This window comes from Panulirus ornatus, chromosome 13 (genome assembly GCF_036320965.1).
Source record: "Panulirus ornatus isolate Po-2019 chromosome 13, ASM3632096v1, whole genome shotgun sequence".
Taxonomy (NCBI): Eukaryota; Metazoa; Arthropoda; class Malacostraca; order Decapoda; family Palinuridae; genus Panulirus; species Panulirus ornatus.
The window spans coordinates 59,276,232-59,298,049 of record NC_092236.1 but is presented as its reverse complement, the minus strand read 5'-3'; the positions used below and the strand labels follow the sequence as shown (position 1 = coordinate 59,298,049).

Sequence of the window (21,818 nt, the reverse complement as noted above, 5' to 3'; positions counted from 1 at the left end):
TGAGTTCTGTCTCGCTTGTTGAACTCTCTCTCTCTCTCTCTCTCTGTCTCTCTCTCTCTCTCTCTCTCTCTCTCTCTCTCTCTCTCTCTCTCTCTCTCTCTCTCTCTCTCTCTCTCCCTCTCTCCCTTGAGGATTCTTTCGTGAGGATATTTACTTAGAATATTAAATTTGATATATTCTTTAGGAAGTGATTATATAAGAGGAGAAGATAGTCGAATGAGTGAAGAAAGAAATGATTTTTTGCTTGATTTTTTTTTAATATTTGAAGTAAAAGTAATTGGTAAGGAGATGTAAATGATGGTAATGAAATGTAAATGTATGCTAACGAGAAAAATATCAGTGGCATGAGATGTAAGTTTATGATAATGAGATGTAAGTGTATGTTAATTTATGGTAACGAGGCGTAAATGATGGTGATGAGATGTTAATGTATGGTAAGGAGATGTAAATAATGGTAACGAGACGTGAAAGTACGTAAATTCGGTAGATTCGATGTAAATGTTTCAAGAGATTATTTATAATTATTGACTCCTGAACGAAATATGATGACCAAAGTTTCTCGTTAATGGAGGCAGTAAAGTTATGTATCAATGAACAGTTTATATTAAAGAAAAGAGAATTTAGAGAAAAATAATAGGACATTGTTGCCTTGATTTATTTGGTTGAATATGGATGTAACAGGCCAGACAATAGATGTTTTTAGGTAGAATGAAGTACTATAAAAAGATTTACTGAAGATGATGAACTGGGATTATGAAAGATGATGATAGTCACAAGAAACACTATATTTTAAGTCGAGACATTGAACGAGAATTAACATTGTGCCAGTTTTTATAAATGCAATAATAATTATAATATTGTAACGTTTATATAAATACATCAATAACAGATAAACTTTTCGCTTTCCACGGTATTTTGATCAGCCTGGGAAAAAATGCCACCAGTTGAACTATTACAAATGGAATAGTTTCCTGTTGGCTGGGTTGGGAATTCACCAGTGTGGGCATGTGTGCTTATGTCCTTTTTCATCGGTTCTGCTGTTTGGGGAATTATATACGCATAATGTTAGATTGCATACATATTGCAGTAGGTTATATAATGTATATATAGTATATTAATATAATAGTGATATATGAATTTTAGATATGAGTATTGTGGATAAATGGAAGCGTCAAGATCGAAGACGATGTTGGGAAGTGAATATGAGAAATTATGTGAGAAGATTACTGTTGTAGCACCATAAGTTTAAATGATGAAGGGTGTTGGGACGGGTCAGGGGCCAAGTAACCTTATAGGGATGTGTGTAGAGCGCGAGTTGGCCGCCACGTGCAGAACATGACCAAAGCATATACAAGAACAACAAGAGAACCAAAGCGAAAAGTAGAGGAGGGATGGTGAAGGGAGGTGACAGTGGTGTTAATGTGTATAAGTACGCCGTGGTGCACTAACTGGTACCGGTAGGTCATGTATATGCGTGGTGGAGGTGTGTCATTGTTGTTGCACTGTCACTGGTACCCCTGGGGAGGGTAGACGTATAGGAGGGCGGGAGGTGGGATGAGATATAGATTGTAGCAATATAGAAGTCAGCCACCTGTGTGCCTGCCCGCCCACGCCCCACACAACACCTCACACCACACACACCCAGAACCGGACAAGCAGAGGCAGTGAGGGAGGATCAGTGGGCTGATGTGTATGCCGTGGGCCTAACTGTCGAGCGTAGCGGGAGAGGCTGAGTTCACGTCACATCTTGAGGGTAGACGAGGGGTGGGGGGGGCGGATGCATAAGGCCCTCCTGCCCGCTCTGCCGCTCTTTCACGCACCTGACCACACGTCTGATGGTGTGCTGGCTGTTGACGTCTTCCTGTGTGGGGATGCCGTTGCGCCTTGTCGTAGATGCATGTTGACTTTTTCGCACAGTGTGCATTGCTATGATAGGAGTGGTAATGGTGTTGATAATTGTTGTTAAGGTGGTGGTAGATAGTGGTGATTGTTGTTAGGGTGGTGGTGGTAGTAATTGGTGTCAATGTTGCTGGTCATGACGCCCGTCCATCACGTTCCCCACCTGCCTATTAAGCTGTCCCCTCCCGCCCCGCCGCTGGTTGTTTCCTCGTAGCTCAGCTCGTTGTTTTAACTAGTGTGACGAGCCTTGCGTCAGTGTGACGAGCACTGCGTCAGTGTGACGAGCGCTGCGTCAGTGTGACGAGCGCTGCGTCAATGTGAGTTCTATTAAGCCAGTCGTGGAGTCTCGGTGGGCATTCCTGTGCGTGCCGGGTAACGGAGGAATGTCTCTCCCCCGCCGATGTGAGGGTAACATAGTGGTATGGTAGGACCACAGTTCCTGCTGACTGGTGTGTCCCGCCTACGCAGGTGTTCCGGGCTGGCCTGTGCCCAGACCAACGTGGCCCAGCTGATGCCCATTTTGGCCTCCCGTATTCCTTCCCTCTCGCTTTCCACGTCGTCCTTCTCCTTGAACATGTCTTCTTTCCCTGGTCTAATATCCTCAGAGTAGCCCGTCTGATGACATTTTAAAGATAATCCTGGGAAGCTCAAGCTTTACGATCCTGTCTCTGTATACAGAGATTAGGCATTAGGGATGTCATTGCTGTCCTCCAGCAAATAACTGTCACAGATTATCAGGTCCTCTGTTGTCTGTCCTTTCCATCGGCTGTCTTCCAGCGGATAACCTTGTCATAGACCATTAAGTCTTCTGTTATGTGGTCTTGTCCTCCCACCTACAGGCTCCGAGAATATGCCAACAATTATGGGCGTTTTTGTTGATAAGAACATTTTGTCCGAAAGTTGGAAAATGAGGAGATGAAGGGGTCATTGTGGCTGGTGTTGACGCAGGGGAAGGTGGACGAGCGCTGTGCTCCCTGTGGGCAGTGGAGGAGGACCGGTGCCGCGGCCAGGCAGTACTAGAGGGAAGCCTGGAGTGGGTGGATGAGAGGCCTGGAGAGGGAAGGGTGCTGGGAGAGGGGAAGGAGCAAGCGGGAAATATAGTCAGACAGGGAGTATGGAAGAGGAAATTTAAAGGAGACAAATGAGTGGTAGAAGTAAGAGGGAAGGGGAGAGACAGTGAGTGGAATGTTTGGTGTGAGAAGACAAAGAGGCTGCGAGAGGAAAATGTGTTGACAGAGAGAGAGAGAGAGAGAGAGAGAGAGAGAGAGAGAGAGAGAGAGAGAGAGAGAGAGAGAGAGAGAGAGAGAGGCTGTGGGAAGAAAATGGGATGTGAAAGGAGAGGAGGCTGTGGAGCAGGGAGATGAAAGTGATTAAACTGTGTTGGCTTGGTGGGAGGGGGGTGGGTGGGGGATGTTAGAGGGGACTTGTGCTGCTTCCGGTGGTTCGCTGTGCCGCAGGAACAGCTGATGCTGTATTTCCTGTTTCCTTCTTTTTCTTCCCCTCCCCGAGCATCACCACCACCACTGCCGCCATCATCATCATCATCATCATTATCCCAGCGATTCGTCTCCCCAGCCGTGGAGTTGGCGTTGACTGGCCCGGCCCCAGGCATTAACAAGGTGTTGACGACGGCAGGAGGCCGGGCCATTGGGTGTTCTGGGCCGCCATTAATGAGGCAGGTGTTCATAGGCGCCTGAAGAGGTCCTGCTGGCTGGCTGGCTGGCCCTAACTACCCATATTACTGCCTTGCTTGACGCCGCCGCCAGCACACACACACACACACACACACACACACACACACACACACACACACACACACGTTGAGATATCAAGACACTCCTATATTCTCGAAATTGTTACGTTCATGGTTTTACGTTTCTTATTCTATAAGTTTATCAGTATACGTACAAGAATTCGCGTGAAAACGGAAGCAGTTTATGTATCGAGATTGTGCGAATGGAGACGTTGTCTTGACCAGACACAATGTTGTCTACAGTGACGAAAAGTATATACTTTTTAGAAGCGTGAAAGTCCGTAGTTGACTTTAACCCACTGGTAGATATGGATTGGAGATGTTTGTGTGTGTGTGTGTGTGTGTGTGTGATTCAGGGGGCTATATGTACTTAACCTAACCCTTGGCATTGAAATTGGAGATAATTATGATAACAGACATGGATTAGTAATGTCTCTGTTGACGAGATCTCTAATCATACTTCTTTTTTGTTATTATCCTGTAAACTGTTCCTGTAATTTGAGGTGGTTTGTAACGCCGCGCACCAGGAGGGCTGGGTGTGTTTAGCTGTCAGCGGGTTATAACGTATGACGTCACACGTATTGTCCGCGTCGCTCCGGGGATCATTGCCTGCCAACGATGACACTGACACCGGAGTTCACGCTTACACGGCCCTCCCCGGTCCTCCTCCGCCTCCGCCTGTCCTATAGGCCGTCGCGACACGGTAACGGCAAGACTTTTTGTTGTGTGTGTTTCCGCTTGTTTGATCCTGTGATTGACGGAGCCATTGTCACCCCGCGGGACCACGGCAGGCTGCGCCGGGGGGTCGTGCCCAGGCCTGACGGGTACCTGGGCACCGTCGGGTACCCTGGGGACGGACGTACCTAGGAACCGAGGGTACCTGGGGACGGACGGGTACCTTGAGAGGGACTCGGAAGGGATGAGTGACGGGTACCTGGGGATGGTGATGGGTACCACGGGGTAATACGTGCCGTAGGATGGCTGAAGGTGACGCCGGAGTAATGCGGCCGAGGCCAGGACGTGAGGGACGCGGACTTTCAATACCGTCGCACTTCGTAGTGTTGCTGGGGAACCTTACCACTGGACACCAGGGGACATGGAGTGAGTACAGAAGGGGACCTGGGACCGTCCGCACCGTGAGAGGCAGAGGTACTGCCAGGGAGAGGCAAGTTCTGTGGTGGTCACCACCGGGCCTTGAGGAAGCTTCAGGGTGAGCGTGGGGTCCACGATGGAAGCTTCAAGGTGAGCATGGGGTCTACAGTGGAAGCTTCAGGGTGAGCGTGGATTCCACTGTGGAAGCTTCGGGGTAAGCGTGTGGTCTGCAGTGGAAGATTCAGGGTGAGCATGGTGTCTACAGTGGAAGCTTCAGGGTGAGCGTGGGGTCCACGGTGGAAGCTTCAGGGTGAGCGTGGGATCCACTGTGGAAGCGTCAGGGTAAACGTGTGATCTACAGTGGAAGCTTCAGGGTGAGCGTGGGATCTACAGTGGAAGCTTCAGGGTGAGCGTGGGGTCTACGATGGAAGCTTCAGGGTAAACGTGTGATCTACAGTGGGAGCCTCAGGGTAAGCGTGGGGTCCACGGTCAGTTTGCATACAGCACAAAACACAAATCGAGTTGACTTCGGAAGTCTTCGACCACCCTCCCCGCTCGTAGATCGGGCTTTTGGTGCAGAGGCGAGGGGCGTGGCGTTGGTGGTGCCGCCGTGGCGTTGCGATGGAGTACATCACAGGGCTCGTAAGGGCGCCGTAGTGGTTGGTGTGGAGGCGAGGTAGCCGCGGGTTAACATTACTGGCCGACCCCCCACTGCCTGAATTACCCTCAGAGGGACTAGGTCAGTGGGCGTGGCCGCCTTGGGTTGGGTCGTGACGTACGACCTGTATTGATGTTGGCACTGGGGCGTGGCCTAGTGTATGCCATGAGTACTTGTGTGTGTAGAGGAGGTGAGGGCGTGGCTTCTAGAGGCGTGGTGTGGCATGAACGATGGAGGAGTGTGAGGGTGTGGCTCCCAGGGGAGGAGGGAGGCGTGGTGTGGCATGAACACAGATGGGGGGTGGGGAGATGATGAGGGCGTGGCTGCCAGGGGGAGGTAGGGAAGAGGGTTGGTGTGGCATGAGCTTTGGGGGTACATGAGAGCATGTCTTTCAGGGGGAGCCGTGGATTGGCATGAACACCAGGGTGTTGTAAAGGTGTGGCTGCCGGGGCGTGGGTGGTTAGGGGTTTGAGGGCGTGGCTTCAGGATGAGGAGGGAGGCACAAGAGGGAGTGAGTAAAGGTTCATGACTCTGTAGCAGGGTGGAGGGCCCTGGGGTTCCGGTGTTCATCGTGGGTGAACACATCGAGGACGGTGTGTGTGGGGGGTTAGTACTCCCAGTGTGAGGGGCGGCAGCCAGGTGTGAGGTGCGATCCGTGAGTCATGGTGGAGGAGGAGGTGGTGCTCGGATCAATGAGCACCAGTTGATTGTTGCCATGGCTCCTATCTTTCTTGTCCTCTCTCCCTCTTTGTTCTCTTCCTCCACTCACATTTTCCGGTACTTTTCTTCATGGTTCCTTCGTTTTTGTTATTCTGTCTCTCACCCCCACGCCCCCATCTCGCTTGTCGTAGGTACTGGAACGTACTCGCCTTCATTCATTCACATCTGAATGACACAGTTTAGCCTGTGTGTGCTGTTGCCTTCATCATGTGTGTGTGTGTATTTTCAGCTTTGCCTTCACCAGCGGACCATTAGTGCAGGCAAGGATCGTGTGTGTGTGTGTGTGTGTGTGTGTGTGTGTGTGTGTATGTGTGCCGACCGCCTGGCCTGGAGCCTTCCAACTGCTAGTCACGAAAATGTGGGCCGGATCAATATGATGCATACACTCTGGCCTCCACCCACCACGCTAGGTCTGGCCTCCACCCTCGCCCTACACACACACACACACACACACACACACACACACACACACACACACACACACACACACACCATCTCAGCATCAGTCACTCGTTCATACAACTGTATGAAGCACTGCTGTTTTAGTGCAAGTTTTATGTGAATATTTTCCCTGCGTTTGCCTCACAGTGCCCTTGATGGGTGAAGGGAGGATGGTTTATTAAGGCTCTGCTGTTTTGACAGTACCGTGGCATGTATATAGAGGAGGAGGAGCTCTTGTAAGTTGTGGATTTTTGTTGCTGGTGAGGCTTGGTTCCTGGTGTTGGGGGATTGTGGTAATATGTTGAATGGGAGTCGGGTGCAGGAAAAGTTTTTGATAATGTTACGTTTGTGTGACGCTACAGAGTACCTGCGAAGCCTGTAACACCCTCACCAAATTTACCCGACCTTATGTGACGATAAAGGTCTGGTGGTGTGTGTGTGTGTGTGTGTGTGATGGTCGGGGTGTTAACATGTTTAATATAGACAATATTTCTGGTTATGTTGAGCCGCCCTGCTGCCTTCAGCCCTCACTGATCTTTCATAACTGTCCTGTTTATGTCTGTTCCGTGTGTGTGTGTGTGTGTGTGTGTGTGTGTTTGTCTGAAGGGAAGGAGTTTATGTATATATAGGTCCAGTGACCAGCCAGGCAGGAAGTGTGGTCCTGCAGCCAGGACCCGCGTCCCGCATGGGGCCCAGCCTGGTAAGGTGAGGGATTCCTCGTCTGTACAACACCTTCAGCGTCAACCTAACTCATAACAGTCTGCTTGTGTTCAGCAGCTGACGAGGATTTCCTGTGAGAGTTGCCCCGCGTCTCCCCCCGCCCCCACCACCCTCCCCATGGCGCTCTGGTCTCATGGTCCTCCGGGCCAGGTCCTTGTTGCCCCCCCGCCCACTTCCTCCCCCATTTTTCCCTCTGCCCTCCTGTCAGCTCCCTGGTGAAGTATTGGGTTTGCGTGTTATCTTTGTGGAAAGTTTAATTGAAACCACATCTCCAGCGAGGGACTTAGAAAGTTTTTTCTTTTTGTGTGTGTGTGAAGTGATTTGGAGTTTTGTTGTATGCTGAATTAAGTATAGGACTTTGCTCCTACATACTAAAATTTCATGACTTAAGTATAGGACTTTTCTCCTATGTACTAAAATCTCATGACTTAAGTATGGGACTTTCCTCCCTCGTATTGTAATCTCATTTTGTTAAGAGTTACTCGTGTGTGTCTGGGACATAAATATGTTTCTGTCATCTTCCAGTATTGGTCTTATAATATCACCACATTGGAAGTGAATAGTTCAATTCATATTGGTGCTCTGATGTTGCTTCAATGATCGATGATCGTTTATTAACGTCTAATTGGATGAGAGAAGCTCGTGTATCGACATCCTATCGCAGTGTTTGACGGGTCAGTGATTGACTCCTTCTGGCCTGGACTACCCTCCCTCGTCACACACACACACACACACACACACACACACACACACACACACCATCCACCAGCGTGGGTATACCCGGCTTACACCTGGCCTTAGACTTTAGCCGTCTTCTACTTCTCCTACTCGAACCGAGTCCACAAGCTGTTGGGTTGGGGCGTTGCTCGACCAGGCTGTTGGAAGCCGCGGCCGACAGGCCACCGCAGCCACCAGAGCCTTATAGAAATGTGTGTAGTAGCTTTGTAGGGTGCCCTATGATGGCTGTTGGTGGGGTAGAGAGGCCTGCCGGGGCAAGCGGGGTCCCTGTTGGAGGCTGGGTTTGTGTGCTCGCTTCTGCATTGTCTGGACATCACCTTGGTTCTGGCTTTTACTTATGAACCAAGTGATGGGAAATGTCACAAGTAGATTGAAGATACGGATGGTCCAAAAAGGACGTCGCTAAGTCTTTGAGTACCCTACCACGAATCTGTATTGAAATTAGGTTAAGGTAGACACTAGAGTCCATCTACCATTGATGATATCGTGTAGGATGAACCATATATATATGTATATATATATATATATATATATATATATATATATATATATATATATATATATATATATATATATATATGGTTACACTGATAGGATCAGCAGACACCTTGATGTCCGACTCCGGCTGGGCCACAGATACTCATGGGAGCTCGCCACTCCAGCTGACGCTGAACAGACCTCATGTATACTTATGTCGGGAGACTTTCTCCCACACCCTCCAACGCTGTATACTTGGCTGTTTTTAAGATCACTAAATTTTGATATTATTCCTATGCATCTCATGGTCAGTGTAGTTCATCCACAACTTCGTCTTACCCCAGATGCTGGAGAAGTATCGTAACATTGCCTTTCGTAAATATCGATAGTTCAGTATCATGTAACTCAGTTCATAAGTCAGTCAGTGGGATGCAGTGTATCTCAGTTCCTGGACCATTTTCTATGGACACGATATCTTCTCTTGCCCTATTGCCAGCAGGATGGCAGGAGTGCACAGTAAGCTCTGCTCATGTGGCAGAAATAAGAATTTGATTCTATGTGTGTCGCTTCCCACACAAATATGTGGCTAGGGAAAAGTACACATGTTTAGAATCCCCCAGGAAACAATGTCAGTTACGCAGGTGCAGAAATGATAACTGCTGAGGAAATGGATAAAAAAAAGTGAGCGACTTCAATCAGAGTGACTGATGAGGGACTGGTACTGTTTGGCCTAAAGTTACTTTCTGTTCTCGGACGCCCTGCTGGTCCCCCACACCCTGCCATCACCCTCCAGATTTTGCTGGGAGGAACTTCATATCAACTGTGTGGGGAGGAGAGGGACCAGCCTAGGGTGGATGCCTCTTTGGTGGGGGAGGAATTCTAATGGTTCCTCCCCATTTTCCTCTACGCACACACAAACACACATTTACATTATGCGTAAGACCGCAGGCGTCGCGAGCTACGTGGCTCCCGTGGAGTTTGATGGACGCAGACGAGGTGTACGGGTAGGTAGAGGGTTCACAGCCCGACACGAGTCGCGCTCGTCGCGAGGAAACGGTATTTCTGACGCGGTGCGAATGTGATATGAAGATGATACGTTACCCCTGCAGGATCCCAGATGCATTGTAGATATTTACGATGACTCGCTGCACAGACACATACGAATGGTGACTTGATGTGCAAAGCTAAGGTTTACTTGTGAATCAGACGTAAAGCTGGTAGGAATCGGTGGTGTGGTGTAAGAGCGTGTGGTTTTCTGGCCCGATGTTCGTGTTATTGGTGGTGATGGCTGTGGGAGAAGTGCCTCTGATCGAGAACCCACGGTTGGCCCTTCGTGTCTGGCGCGTCGTGGTACAGAAAGGTATTTATTTGATGCCAATTTCGTTCGCTCTTATTTATCACTTGGTGATGCACGCAGAGCTGGGGGAAACGGAAATTCCCTTGGTGTTCTCCCGTGACTCGCAAGGTACCGTTTTGTTCCGTCTTGCCTCCTGATCACCAGACCTTAATCCCCGTAAGAGTCCTCCAGTTTTACCTCATGATGAGTGTTGCTTGGTGCCAGGGATGGTGTCGCGTTCGCCTTTGACACGTTATTGATTTCGACAATGCCGTCCTGGAAAGATGGTGGTACCAACCAGCAGGTGCAGCCTCCGGGCCTCCAGACTACCCTGTGTAGACATGTTATTATTCTGGGTGTACCGCTTGCTTGGCCGCTGATACCTAACCTCTCATGCATTACTATCCTCAGTGTAGCTCGTCACCCCCTGGTTCCCCCCTCCCCCTGCTACACCGTCCCCTTCATAGCCTCCGTACCGCTCGACCGCTGCCTCCTCGTGTACCGCCTTACGTCATGTGTACCGTGCCTGCGTCGCACCTTCGTGTTCCCCCACCATAATCCTGTACCGTCCTCACTCATGTACCATGCTGGTGTCGCGTCCTTGTGTGCCCACCATTGCCCTGCACTGTCTTCACCCCACGGTCGCACTCCTGTGTCCCTTCCATCCCACCGTACCAGTGGCAACGGCGATCCATTGCAGCACGAGCGTGATCCCCGTGACCCCGTACCGTACCAGCGGGCGCCCCTTGCACCGTGCAGTGGCTGAGCGGCGGTTGGGGTGCATGGCGCCATAGCGGTCGGGAGTTGCCGTGCGAGGGGTGTCTCCCCCACGCCCTCCCCCTCCTTGCGCACCGGAGCGTGGGAGAACAAATTGCCGGCGGCTGAGTCCACCACCATGTCATATTGCAGAAATAGGGCAGCGGTCCTGCTGGCTGGTGGCGCAGACTGCTGGAGGAGGGTAGTGGTCCTGCTGGCTGGTGCGCAGACTGCTGGAGGAGGGTAGTGGTCCTGCTGGCTGGTGGTGCAGACTGCTGGAGGAGGGTAGTGGTCCTGCTGGCTGGCGGTGCAGACTGCTGGAGGAGGGTAGTGGTGCTGGTGGCGCAGACTGCTGGAGGAGGGTAGTGGTCCTGCTGGCTGGTGGTGCAGACTGCTGGAGAAGGGTAGTGTTGACGATGGTGTGTGTGTGTGTGTGTGTAAATCTTTTAGTTTGTGTTTAACGGCGTTTGTTGGAGAGCATGTGTCATGCGTTGTAGTAAGCCATATGTGGTGGTAGTATGTGTGTTAGTGAGTATGTGTGGTGGTGAGGGTGTGTGTATGGTAGTATGTGTGGTGATGAGGGTGTGTGTGGTAGTGAGTATGTGTGGTGGTGAGGGTGTGTGTGGTAGTGAGTATGTGTGGTGGTGGTGTGTGTGTGGGTGTGTGTGATGGTGACTATGTGTGGTGGTGAGTGTGTGTGTGGTAGAGAGTGTGATGGTGAGGGTGTGTGTAATGGTGAGGGTGTGTGTGGTAGTGAGTATGTGTGGTGGTGGTGGTGGTGGTGTGTGTGTGTGTGTGTGTGTGTGTGTGTGTGTGTGTGATGGTGACTATGTGTGGTGGTGAGGGTGTGTGTGGTAGAGAGTGTGTGATGGTGAGGGTGTGTGTGTGTGGTAGAGATTGTGTGATGGTGAGGGCGTGTGTGGTGGTGAGGGTGTGTGTGTGGTAGAGAGTATGTGTGAGGGTGAGGGTGTGTTTGTGGTAGAGAGTGTGTGATGGTGAGTGCGTGTGTGGTGGTGATGGTGTGTATGTGTGGTAGAGAGCGAGAGCTGTGAATGGGTGTTGGCAGGTCCGGGACCCCCACACTGTTGCCACGCTCCCCCGCCCATGATTACCCAGACACGGGAGAGGCCAAGATTATGGCCAGGTTTTGGCACCAGAACCTAGACCTGGTCTCTCCCCTGTCTAGCCTGAGAGAGAGAGAGAGAGAGAGAGAGAGAGAGAGAGAGAGAGAGAGAGAGAGAGAGAGAGAGAGAGAGAGCTCGCCGTGGTGTAAGACACGTCATGTCTCGGGATTTAGCAGCCACTGTTTACAGGATTATTGCCTAAATCTTCTTTTGAAACTGACGAACTTAAGCTCTTATTTTTCCCAGTGGGGAAGTCGCGGTGTGTAAGGTCTCCCTGTCTTGTGAGTCCCCCTCCTACAGTGGGGCTCAGAGCAGCGTACGTGTGGGGTCGTACGCATGCGTAGCGGTGGTGGAAATATTGCCTCGAGACGCCGGAGATGTCCGACGCCAGCAGTCGACCTGCAGGATGGTCCGTGTTACTCCCACGTACCATGCTTCTCTCTAACCCCCCTCCCCCCTCCCGGGTGGTTTTAACCACTGCGACAAACATCTGGTGGTCCTGCCATATACAGCCTTCGTTCCCCACCTGCAGAAGGATTCACCTCTGATATAGTGTCACATCTGGCTCCTGGTGCGCCTATATTATCCCCCACTGAACCTTTCATAAAGTTCTCACTTACATGTTGCTCCCGCAGGTTATAAAGATATCATCAATCTTGCGTCCACCAGTTCATGGAGCCACGTACCTGCTCATCATATGGTAGCAGTAAATAGATTTCACTATCACATAACAACACCTCATGTCCCAGTCATCATGCACTTACCTGAACCTCACTACCATTTTACAAACGACTGTAGTGTCCGAGGGAATATATATATATATATATATATATATATATATATATATATATATATATATATATATATATATATATATATATATATATAAAGTGAAAGTGGTAGCATAGTTTTTGTCTTCATAATGACTTGGGAGATTTGTTTTTATTGCGATTTATATGAAGGTTAAAGTTTGTATGTTATACACGTGCTTTGTGAAGGTTTAAACGTGATGTGTTTGAGGGTCAGGCTATTTATTTCATCTGTTGATGAATTTATTTTGATACCTTTATTGGTGATATTAAATGGACCTTTATTAACCTTTATTGGTGATAGTAAATGTACCTTTATTATTATTATTATTATTATTATTATTATTATTATTATTATTATCGTTATTATTATTATTATTATTATTATTATTATTATTATTATCATTATTATTATTATTATTATTATTATTATTATTATTATTATTATTATTATTTTTATTATACGCAACACAATAGAGACTGGATGTGTGCAAATGATGCCATTGTTTATTTGTTCCTGGCGCTACAATGGTTTAACGAGAAAGACATATAAGTAGAAATGAATTATGATGAGAAAAGGTTACGGAGGATGTGGCATTTGAGGCGTCCGTTCGTCCACAACTGTGTGTGTGTGTGTTTGTGTGTGTGTGTGTGTGTGTGCGTTTTGATGTTTGGTAAATGATGGTATGATGCGGTAGCACCTCTGGGGAGTGGGATGGGGGGCTGACGGCGGCGGGGTTTCCGGCGGGTGTCCACGTGGGTCCGACTGACTGCTGGCCTTTGCTCCCCCGCTTCACCTCCGGGCGCCCACCCTGCAGGAAGGGAAAGGAGGAGATGGAGCGGGAGGGAAGGTCGCCCTCCGCGTGCTTCCCCCTTCTTCCATTGGGCCCGGAGTGAGAGCTCCCGTCTTCGTCCCACTCGCCGTCGGCTGGATGTCACCTTTCAGAAGCAAGGGAAGGTGTGAGGTGTGGACGGGTAGTGAAGAGTGCATGGCCCTTCCATGTCCTTCTTCCACCCCTTGCTTCACTTATGTACGAGTATATTATATATCTAATACATCACATACTTGTCAAGTTGGCCTCGAGTTCATGTACAGTGGTTGATTGGAAGCAGACGTTGTTTAGTGTACGTGGGAGTACATAGGAAAGCCAGGTAACAGAGGACCGGATGGTTTACGACGAGTGATGATAGCAGTAGTAATCTTCATGCCTATCCTTCATATACGGGTATGGGGATGGAACAATATAGATGGTCTGGGTGGACAGTAATAGTATCCCTCTATATTCCAAACCTGTAAAGATGGAGACAGGATTATACAGGAGAAGTATAGTTGTACGATTGGTGTGTGGTGGTGTGTTAGTTGAATTGGCGTTGTGTCTGGTGGCGTGGTAGGTAGATGGGCAGTGTACAGGAAGCGAATGAGCTGTGGGAAATCTTGTTATGTGTGGGCAAGAGCCGTGCCCGTGGGGTTCATCAGGGCCTAATTACGTTGGTACCTGGCTGATGAGGCTAATTAAAGGTAGGTAGGGAGGGGTCCAGGCTACCCAAGGGAGAGGTAACGGTGTGGACGTGTTAGATGGAGGGCTGGGACGTGTTAGGTGGAGGACTGGGACGTGTTAGGTGGAGGACAGGGACGTGTTAGGTGGAGGACTGGGACGTGTTACATGGAGGGCTGGAACGTGTTAGGTGGAGGACTGGGACGTGTTACATGGAGGGCTGGGACATGTTGCGGGGAGGTGAATGTTAGAAGTGTTCGTTAACCTGTCGCTGTATCGTATATTGATTAATATGAAAGATAAGTTGTCATGGTAACTTGATTTTAATATTTCGTGTAAATAGATGGTCATCATCTGGACCTTATCGAACATATCCAGCCAGCCAGGCATATGTCTGTGTGATGTTGAACGTGTAGTATGGAATATACTGAATAGAGAAGATATTTACATTAATATCCTTGAAAGGTCAGATCATAGGGAACGTTTTTTCGTGTTTTGAAAGAGACACTTTATATTTACTCAAAGAAAAACCAAGTTGATGATTGAGGTGGTATGATTAGGATGGTTGTAGTGGTGGTGGTGATGGTGGAGGATGGTTGTAGTAGTAGTAGAAGCGTGTTGGTGGTGATGTTGGAGGCTGGTTGTAGTAGTAGTAGAAGCGTGTTGGTGGTGATGGTGGAGGTTGGTTGTAGTAGTAGTGCAAGGTGGTAACATTGGTTATGGTGGTGATGGAGGATGGTCGTTGTGGTGGTAGAGGGTGTTTGTAGTGGTGATGTTAGTTGTGGAGAGTGGTTGTAATTGTGGTGGAGGGTAGTTATAGATTGTGGTGGTTGTCTAGGTACGGCTGTTCGTGGCGACGTCTGGCATGGCTGCCGGCCGTGGGGGGGAAAGTATAATCCCAAGTAATTATTGGAATTATCATCGGCTGGCGGGGAAGAATATTGAGGGCAGGAGGAGGAGGGAGGGTGGGTTATACCACACACACACACACACACACACACACACACACACACACACACACACACACCTGATCCTCTCCTTTGATGGTACTCCCAGTATACTGCCGTCTTCACTAGGTGAGGAGTATTGCACGAGGAATATTGTGATTCTGTTCTCAACATTTCAAGATGAAAAGGACTAGGGGTCCATCTTGGATCGCGTCGTCATTCGCTATTATTTCATAACCACGTAGACGTGGTAGAGCTGCAGGGGAGAGTGATCCTGGTGGCGTCCACGTGTACCACAGTAGGAGATGGTTTTAAAGGTGTGGTTTGGTGGTGGTGGTACGGGCAGACGTGGAGGTGACGGACCACACATGTGAGGGACAGGTAGACGGATGACTGGGTGGGTATGGGAATGACAGGGAGGCGGGTGGACGGGTAGAGAGAGACTGGGGATAATTGAGACGGTCAGCCTTCGTCAAGTGCTGGAGTCATTTTTATACCATGTATATATGTACAAAGTCACCTTCATATATATATATATATATATATATATATATATATATATATATATATATATATATATATCCCTGGGGATAGGGGAGAAAGAATACTTCCCACGTATTCCCTGCGTGTCGTAGAAGGCGACTAAAAGGGGAGGGAGCGGGGGGCTGGAAATCCTCCCCTCTCGTTTTTTTTTTTTTAATTTTCCAAAAGAAGGAACAGAGAATTGGGCCAGGTGAGGGTATTCCCTCAAGGCCCAGTCCTCTGTTCTTAACGCTACCTCGCTAATGCGGGAAATGGCGAATAGTTTGAAAGAAAGAAAGAAATATATATATATATATATATATATATATATATATATATATATATATATATATATATATATATATATATATATATATATATATATATATATATATGTATATATACGAACAAAGTGCATAGGAACGCGCACCTTCATAGAACATACAAACCTCCAACAGCGAGGATCGAACACAGCCTAAGCTAGGTATCCATTTATCGACCACACTCCAGTGTGTGTGTGTGTGTGTGTGTGTGTGTGTGTGAATCAGGGAGGGAGGTAGTGAGTGAGACGGGCAGCGCTTGGCCAACATGTAACGCACATACCAATCCTGGTTGTCTGGTTGAGCCTTACCCTCTGTAACCCACCTGACTCGTGGTTTTCTTCCGTTTTCTCTTTGGTTGTCGTCTCTCCACCCCAGCGATCCGTTATTAGCCCGCCTCCCCCTGGTGCTGAGTCCATAGTTGTGGTTGAAGTCTTGCACCCAACTCTGCCACACTTACATGGCTTCGATGATTATAATCCCACACTCCTTCTGCCACTTCCCTTCTCATGGCACCTTCCCCTCCCATGACTTCATCCTCTTTTCATGGGACCTGGGTCACCGCCAGTTACCATGACCTGGGGTGGGTCAGCCAAAGTTTGTGGGTCATCACTAATTACCCTGACCTGAGGTGGGTCGACTGGGGCCTCTGGGTCACCACTAACTACCGTGACCTGAAATGGGGCAACTGGGACCACTGGGTCACCACCACTAACTAGCATGACCTGAGGAACCTGGATCAATATGGAGTCCGTGTCTGGGTGTGAAGGATTCTCCTCCAACCTTCCTCTCGTACACTTCTGTTTCCTTTCTTTTCTTGCTCCTTACTCGTCATTACTCTTATGAGCAACTATGTAATACTTTCCCTTTTTATTTCTTTTTCTTATGATATGGATTATCTCTTCATCCTTAAGTTTCTTCTTTTCCATCATTTGTGACGAGGGAATTGCTAGAAATGGTTTGACCAAACTGTTCAGTGTAAGAATTGGTATTGGGTTGTGGATAATGGTGTTCGATACGTGAGTTTCATACGTACCTTGGTGATTAGCGTGCGTGAGTGAATGATGTGATTTGCATAGATAAATGATCAACAACACCCTTGTCATCCACTCAGGATGAACGTGATGAGCAAAGGAGCAGTTTAAGTGGTCGTTGAGGATTGAGGTCTTAAGTGTTACTTGTTGAGTCTAATGAGAGTTGCACTTGTTACTTACTTTTACGGGCAACCAAGTGACACTTTTATGATTGCAGGGAAGGTTACGAGTGTGTGTGTGTGTGTGTGTGTGTGTGTGTGTGTGTGTGTGTGTGTGTGTGTTTGTGTGTGTGTGTGTGTGTTTGTGTGTGTGTGTGTGTGTGTGTGTGTGTGTGTGTGTGTGTGTGACATCATGAGGGGTCTGTGACTTGATATCATGACAACTACAATTGATGCACGCGTGCTGACCAGTGACGTGATGTTGTTGTGGGTGATATGAAAATCCACACTTGGTTGGTGGCGTCGTGGGTGACATGTGTGACTTCCTGAAGTGAAACATGTTTCTTGTGGCGTGACCGTAAAGGGCGTTACACTCAGATCTGTTACCGCACGTTATGAAGGAGACGTGACGGTTGAGACTGTGTTACGGGTGGGGAGGATAACGTGACATAACATAAGAATGAATGGTTTGTAAGGGTACGGTATTCATGGCTAATGGGAGTGGGGAGATGATGACATGCTGGGGTGAACAGTGTGGGGAGGATTTAGTGGGAGGTTAAGAAGCCTTAAGATAACATCCGGGGAGTCACCTGACACTCTCGCTCGAGTGGGGAGGGGAGGAGGCACTGCGGAGTAGGAGAGAGAGAGAGAGAGAGAGAGAGAGAGAGAGAGAGAGAGAGAGAGAGAGAGAGAGAGAGAGAGAGAGCAGAGGAAGGCGGGGAGAAAGACGGAAGGGGAGATGAAACGAAGGTTGGGGAGGGGAGCAAATTTATGGGTAAGAGGGACGAAGAAAGTAGATCGGGAGGAAGGAGATGGATAGGGGCGAAGAAGGTAGATGAAAGGCAAGGAAGTAGATGGGGAGGAAGGAGGGGTAGATGAGCCAGGGAGGTAGAACACACACACACACCGTCTCTGGCTCAGCCTGACCATTACTGGTATTTTTTACTTGGCTCAAGAGGTTAGGTTGTTTGTGTTGGGGAGAGGGAGGAGGGAGGGTGAGGAAGGAGGGAGGGAACTAGAAGACACGTGAGACCAAACTTCATACATGTTCAGGTCGTGGTGAGCAGCAGTCACGTGGGACACACACTGGGTTCCCCACGTAGCCTCACCTGAAGCCCAGAGAGAGAGAGAGAGAGAGAGAGAGAGAGAGAGAGAGAGAGAGAGAGAGAGAGAGAGAGAGAGAGAGAGAGGCGGCTCCGGAGGCTCACCCTGCGTTATACACAAGGAACAGTCCTTATCTCCGCCCGCCCTATATATCCTCCCTGAACCAACAAACATCATCACTACACTACCCACACCCCCGCAGGTCTGCCGCCGGTGTATAAATAAGGCACCACAATACGTCTCCAGCGGTGCCTCCACACACCACAAGGCCGTGCATTCCATGAACCGTCTCCCGTTTTCCCCGCTGCACCTTACCCTGTCGCCAGCCCCCGTTCTCTTCCCCTCCCTAACCATTCAATGAAAAAAAGGAGTATGGGAAGACGTTTCCCCTTACGAAGATTTAGGCCACCTTCAGTTTCCTGAAGATATTTGGCTTTCATATATTTGTATTTTCCTGGTTTGTAATCAAAGATTTGAGTCGGTCATCTTTGGGAAAGTTTTTTTTTCTGTTTGCTTCGGAATTAATTTGCTGCAGATGACCTACCTGGACTGATGATGAGGCAGTTATGACGACCCCACTGTGGATTTGGATGTCGTGCTCAAGGATCGTACTTTCCTGCCCAGGGGATCGTAACGTAACCAAGGGTCGTACCGTCATACGGAAGGGGCTGACCCATCAGAGCATTACTCCTCCCTCGCCTGGCCGGCCACCGTCCTGCCAACACTGGTCTGTACTCAGTACTGTCAGGCCGGGAGAGGAGTGACTCGCTCTCCCCCTCAACCCTGTGTCAGTCAGCAGGACTTGCTGCTGCATTGCTAAGGTAGTATGCAGCGTAGCTGACCTGAGCTGGGTTTTGGAACGCGCTACCCCCGTGGCCCAGCTCTCCGTAGTTAACATTTATGATAGTCTAACCTAGTCATAGATGCATGCAGTAAATTTAATTAACGTAAACCCATCGTTTACTGGTTGGAAACTGGGACCCTTCCCCTTCCCCATGGCTTGTGTTGACGTAGGTTGAAGTGTTTGTGTATGTGTGTGTGTGTGTGTGTGTGTTAGTGGTGAGGGGATCAAGGGAGGATAATACATGAGGGTAATAATGCAGGTAATAACAGTAGCGGGATTAATAGGTATTATAGTGAGTCAGTGGGGATTATTACCCTGTGGGGCTGAGCTGTAATGTTGGACAGGCAAGGGAGTGGAAGAGTGAGGCTAGGGCAGGGGATAAGGGAGGTCAGTAGGGCTAGGGAAGGGGGAGTTATTAAGGCAAGGCCAGGAGATAGGGAAGGGTAGCTAGGCTCGGGGATGGTTAATGATGCCATGGGAAGGGTTTTAAGGCAAGGGGAGGGAGGTGAAGTATGGGTGGAAGTGACGTATGATCGAGGGGGTATATATACGGTACACTTCGCAGTGGGGGAAGTGCAGGTATGGTTGGTGAGGACTGAGGGAAATGATCCTCAGGAATGGAGAGGAGGTATTCTTGCTGTCGTGGATTCAGTTGTGAAAGATATATATATATATATATATATATATATATATATATATATATATATATATATATATATATATATATATATATATATATTCCATGCTATGAAGGTGAAATCGCACTGCAGTAGGAGTTCGTACAATTTTATTTAAGATATAATTTTTCTATACATGTGGCATGATGTGTTTCGTGGAGTCGGTCCACCTCATCAGGTGCCAGCACTTAACAGACTTATTTAAATCCCAACATCACACTTGATTCCCGTCATCCAACACCAATCTGTATTGAGAATGAAAGAATGAATGTGGACATGGAATTTTTTTGTATATGTGGTTTGTATTGTGAGTGTGTTTGTTGTTATTGTTAGTTTGGTAAGTGGTTGTTGTTGTTGTTGTTGTTGTGGTAAGCGTGATGACAAAATACGTCGAGTCAGAGTGCTTGGTGCGACGTTTGTGGGGGTGAATGTTGGAGCAGAGGCTACCCGTGGTGGTGGTGGTTTGTGTGTGTTGGCGTAATAGCAAGTTGTTAAACTCGCAAAGTTGATAGCTTAAGTTTGGCTGTACAGAGTTCTATTATTAACATACGGCGTAGTGGAGTTGGTAACGAGTTGTGGAGGGGTGAAGTGTAGTGGATAAAGGGGTGGGAAGATGCGTAGTGTAGTGGTTAGCGGGTTGTGGAGTGGGTGGTGTGGTATGGTGGACGGAAGATGTGGGGCACGGTAGCCCTCCCTCGCCTGTGGTCCCTCCCCGCGGACACCTGACCCGCAGCTCCCGTATCCGCCACCCCCACCACACTCGATTGCCTCCGCTCGTCTCCCAGACTTGCTTCCACGCTCTGCTTCTCCCCGCCACTAGGGACGGATCGTCTTGCACGGTCAGGAGTGGTTCCGTTCCTGGCTGTTCTCCTGGGCTGGTCTACCCAGCGGCCCCCGCTGGACTGGACCAAAATGGTTTTCCTTCAAGCTCACCTCGTGTCCTGGTCCAAAATGGTCTTCCATGGGAGCCTGGTTTGGTGTGAAGTGGTTTTTCTAGACGGTCTTTTGACCTTTTTTCCTTCCTCGCGGCTCGCCTGACGGTTATATAGTTCACTGTCACTAACCCTCCTCCGTGCATTCCTTCTCAACATTCCTCACATTAATGACACATCCAGTTAATAATCCGGGAATCCGTAATGACTCGCTTTTTTCCGGTTTTCTGACCTCGTTTATCTGGCCTTAAGGATTACGCTGACACGGGTCATGTAAGGTCGGTATAGGGAGTGAAAGGCGAGCTTCTGTTCCCATTGAGTTATTACCCCATTAGAAGGGTAATTCATGGGTCTCCCCCATTCGTGAGGCGGTGCTATGGTCTCTCCTTCTTCCCATCCTTTGTGGCGTAGGATATCAACCGTGACTTCGCCTATCGTAGGATGTCTACCGTGACCCCTGTCATTTGCAGGATGTCAACCGCGACTCTCCCTTCCAAAAGATGTCTCCCGTGACCTGGTCGTCGGCAGGTTGTCTCCCGTGACCTGGTCGTCGGCAGGTTGCCTACCGTGACCTCCTCTTTAGTAGGATGTGGCCCATGACGCCGGTTGGACATGTGATGGGTTCCCTCGGTAGTGAGGCCTGTCTGCTCTTAATTAGTCTCCACAATGCGTGTGGAATGTTTAAAAATTTCCCGGTTCTTTATGTTCCAGATGGATTAGGTTCGCTAGGGTGGTGGCGACGAGGGGCGGAGATGATGGAGGTGTTTATTGTAGGGGGAGGGAGGCAGGGAAGTGGTGATCGTGAGATGGGAGAGATGAGGTGGTTGTGTGATGGGAGAGATGGCGGTGATGGGAGAAGTTAGTAGTGATGGGGAAAGGTGGTGTTGGAGGTGGTATATTATGAAGGAGTGACTGGGCTGTGTATGTATTGTGGTGGTGATATCTTGGGGTTCATTGTGGTGGGGGTAGGCTGGTAAGTATGTTATGCATCATAGTCCTCCCTTTACCCTGACGGGAGGCGGAACCCTCTGCGTCCCTGGGCCTCACCCGGGCCCACCTGTCATCCTCCTGTGTCCATGTAGTGTACCCACTGTAAGCTCTGTACTGGCCTCCACCTACACAAAGATATGTGCCCATCAACCATACTCTCACGGAAATGCTTTGTCTATGTATAACTAGACGGTGAATATTCAAGACTACAACTGGTATCCCTGCTAACAACACAGTGAAATCAGTCTTGTCTAATATGACCTTCAAGTTG

At 48.9% G+C, this 21,818-nt stretch overlaps 1 protein-coding gene across 3 annotated transcripts in view; it reads left to right on the top strand.

Annotated features, from left to right (window-relative positions):
- step (cytohesin steppke) overlaps positions 1-21,818 on the top strand; it is a 369,634-nt gene that overhangs the window by 65,703 nt on the left and 282,113 nt on the right. The window lies entirely within an intron of this gene.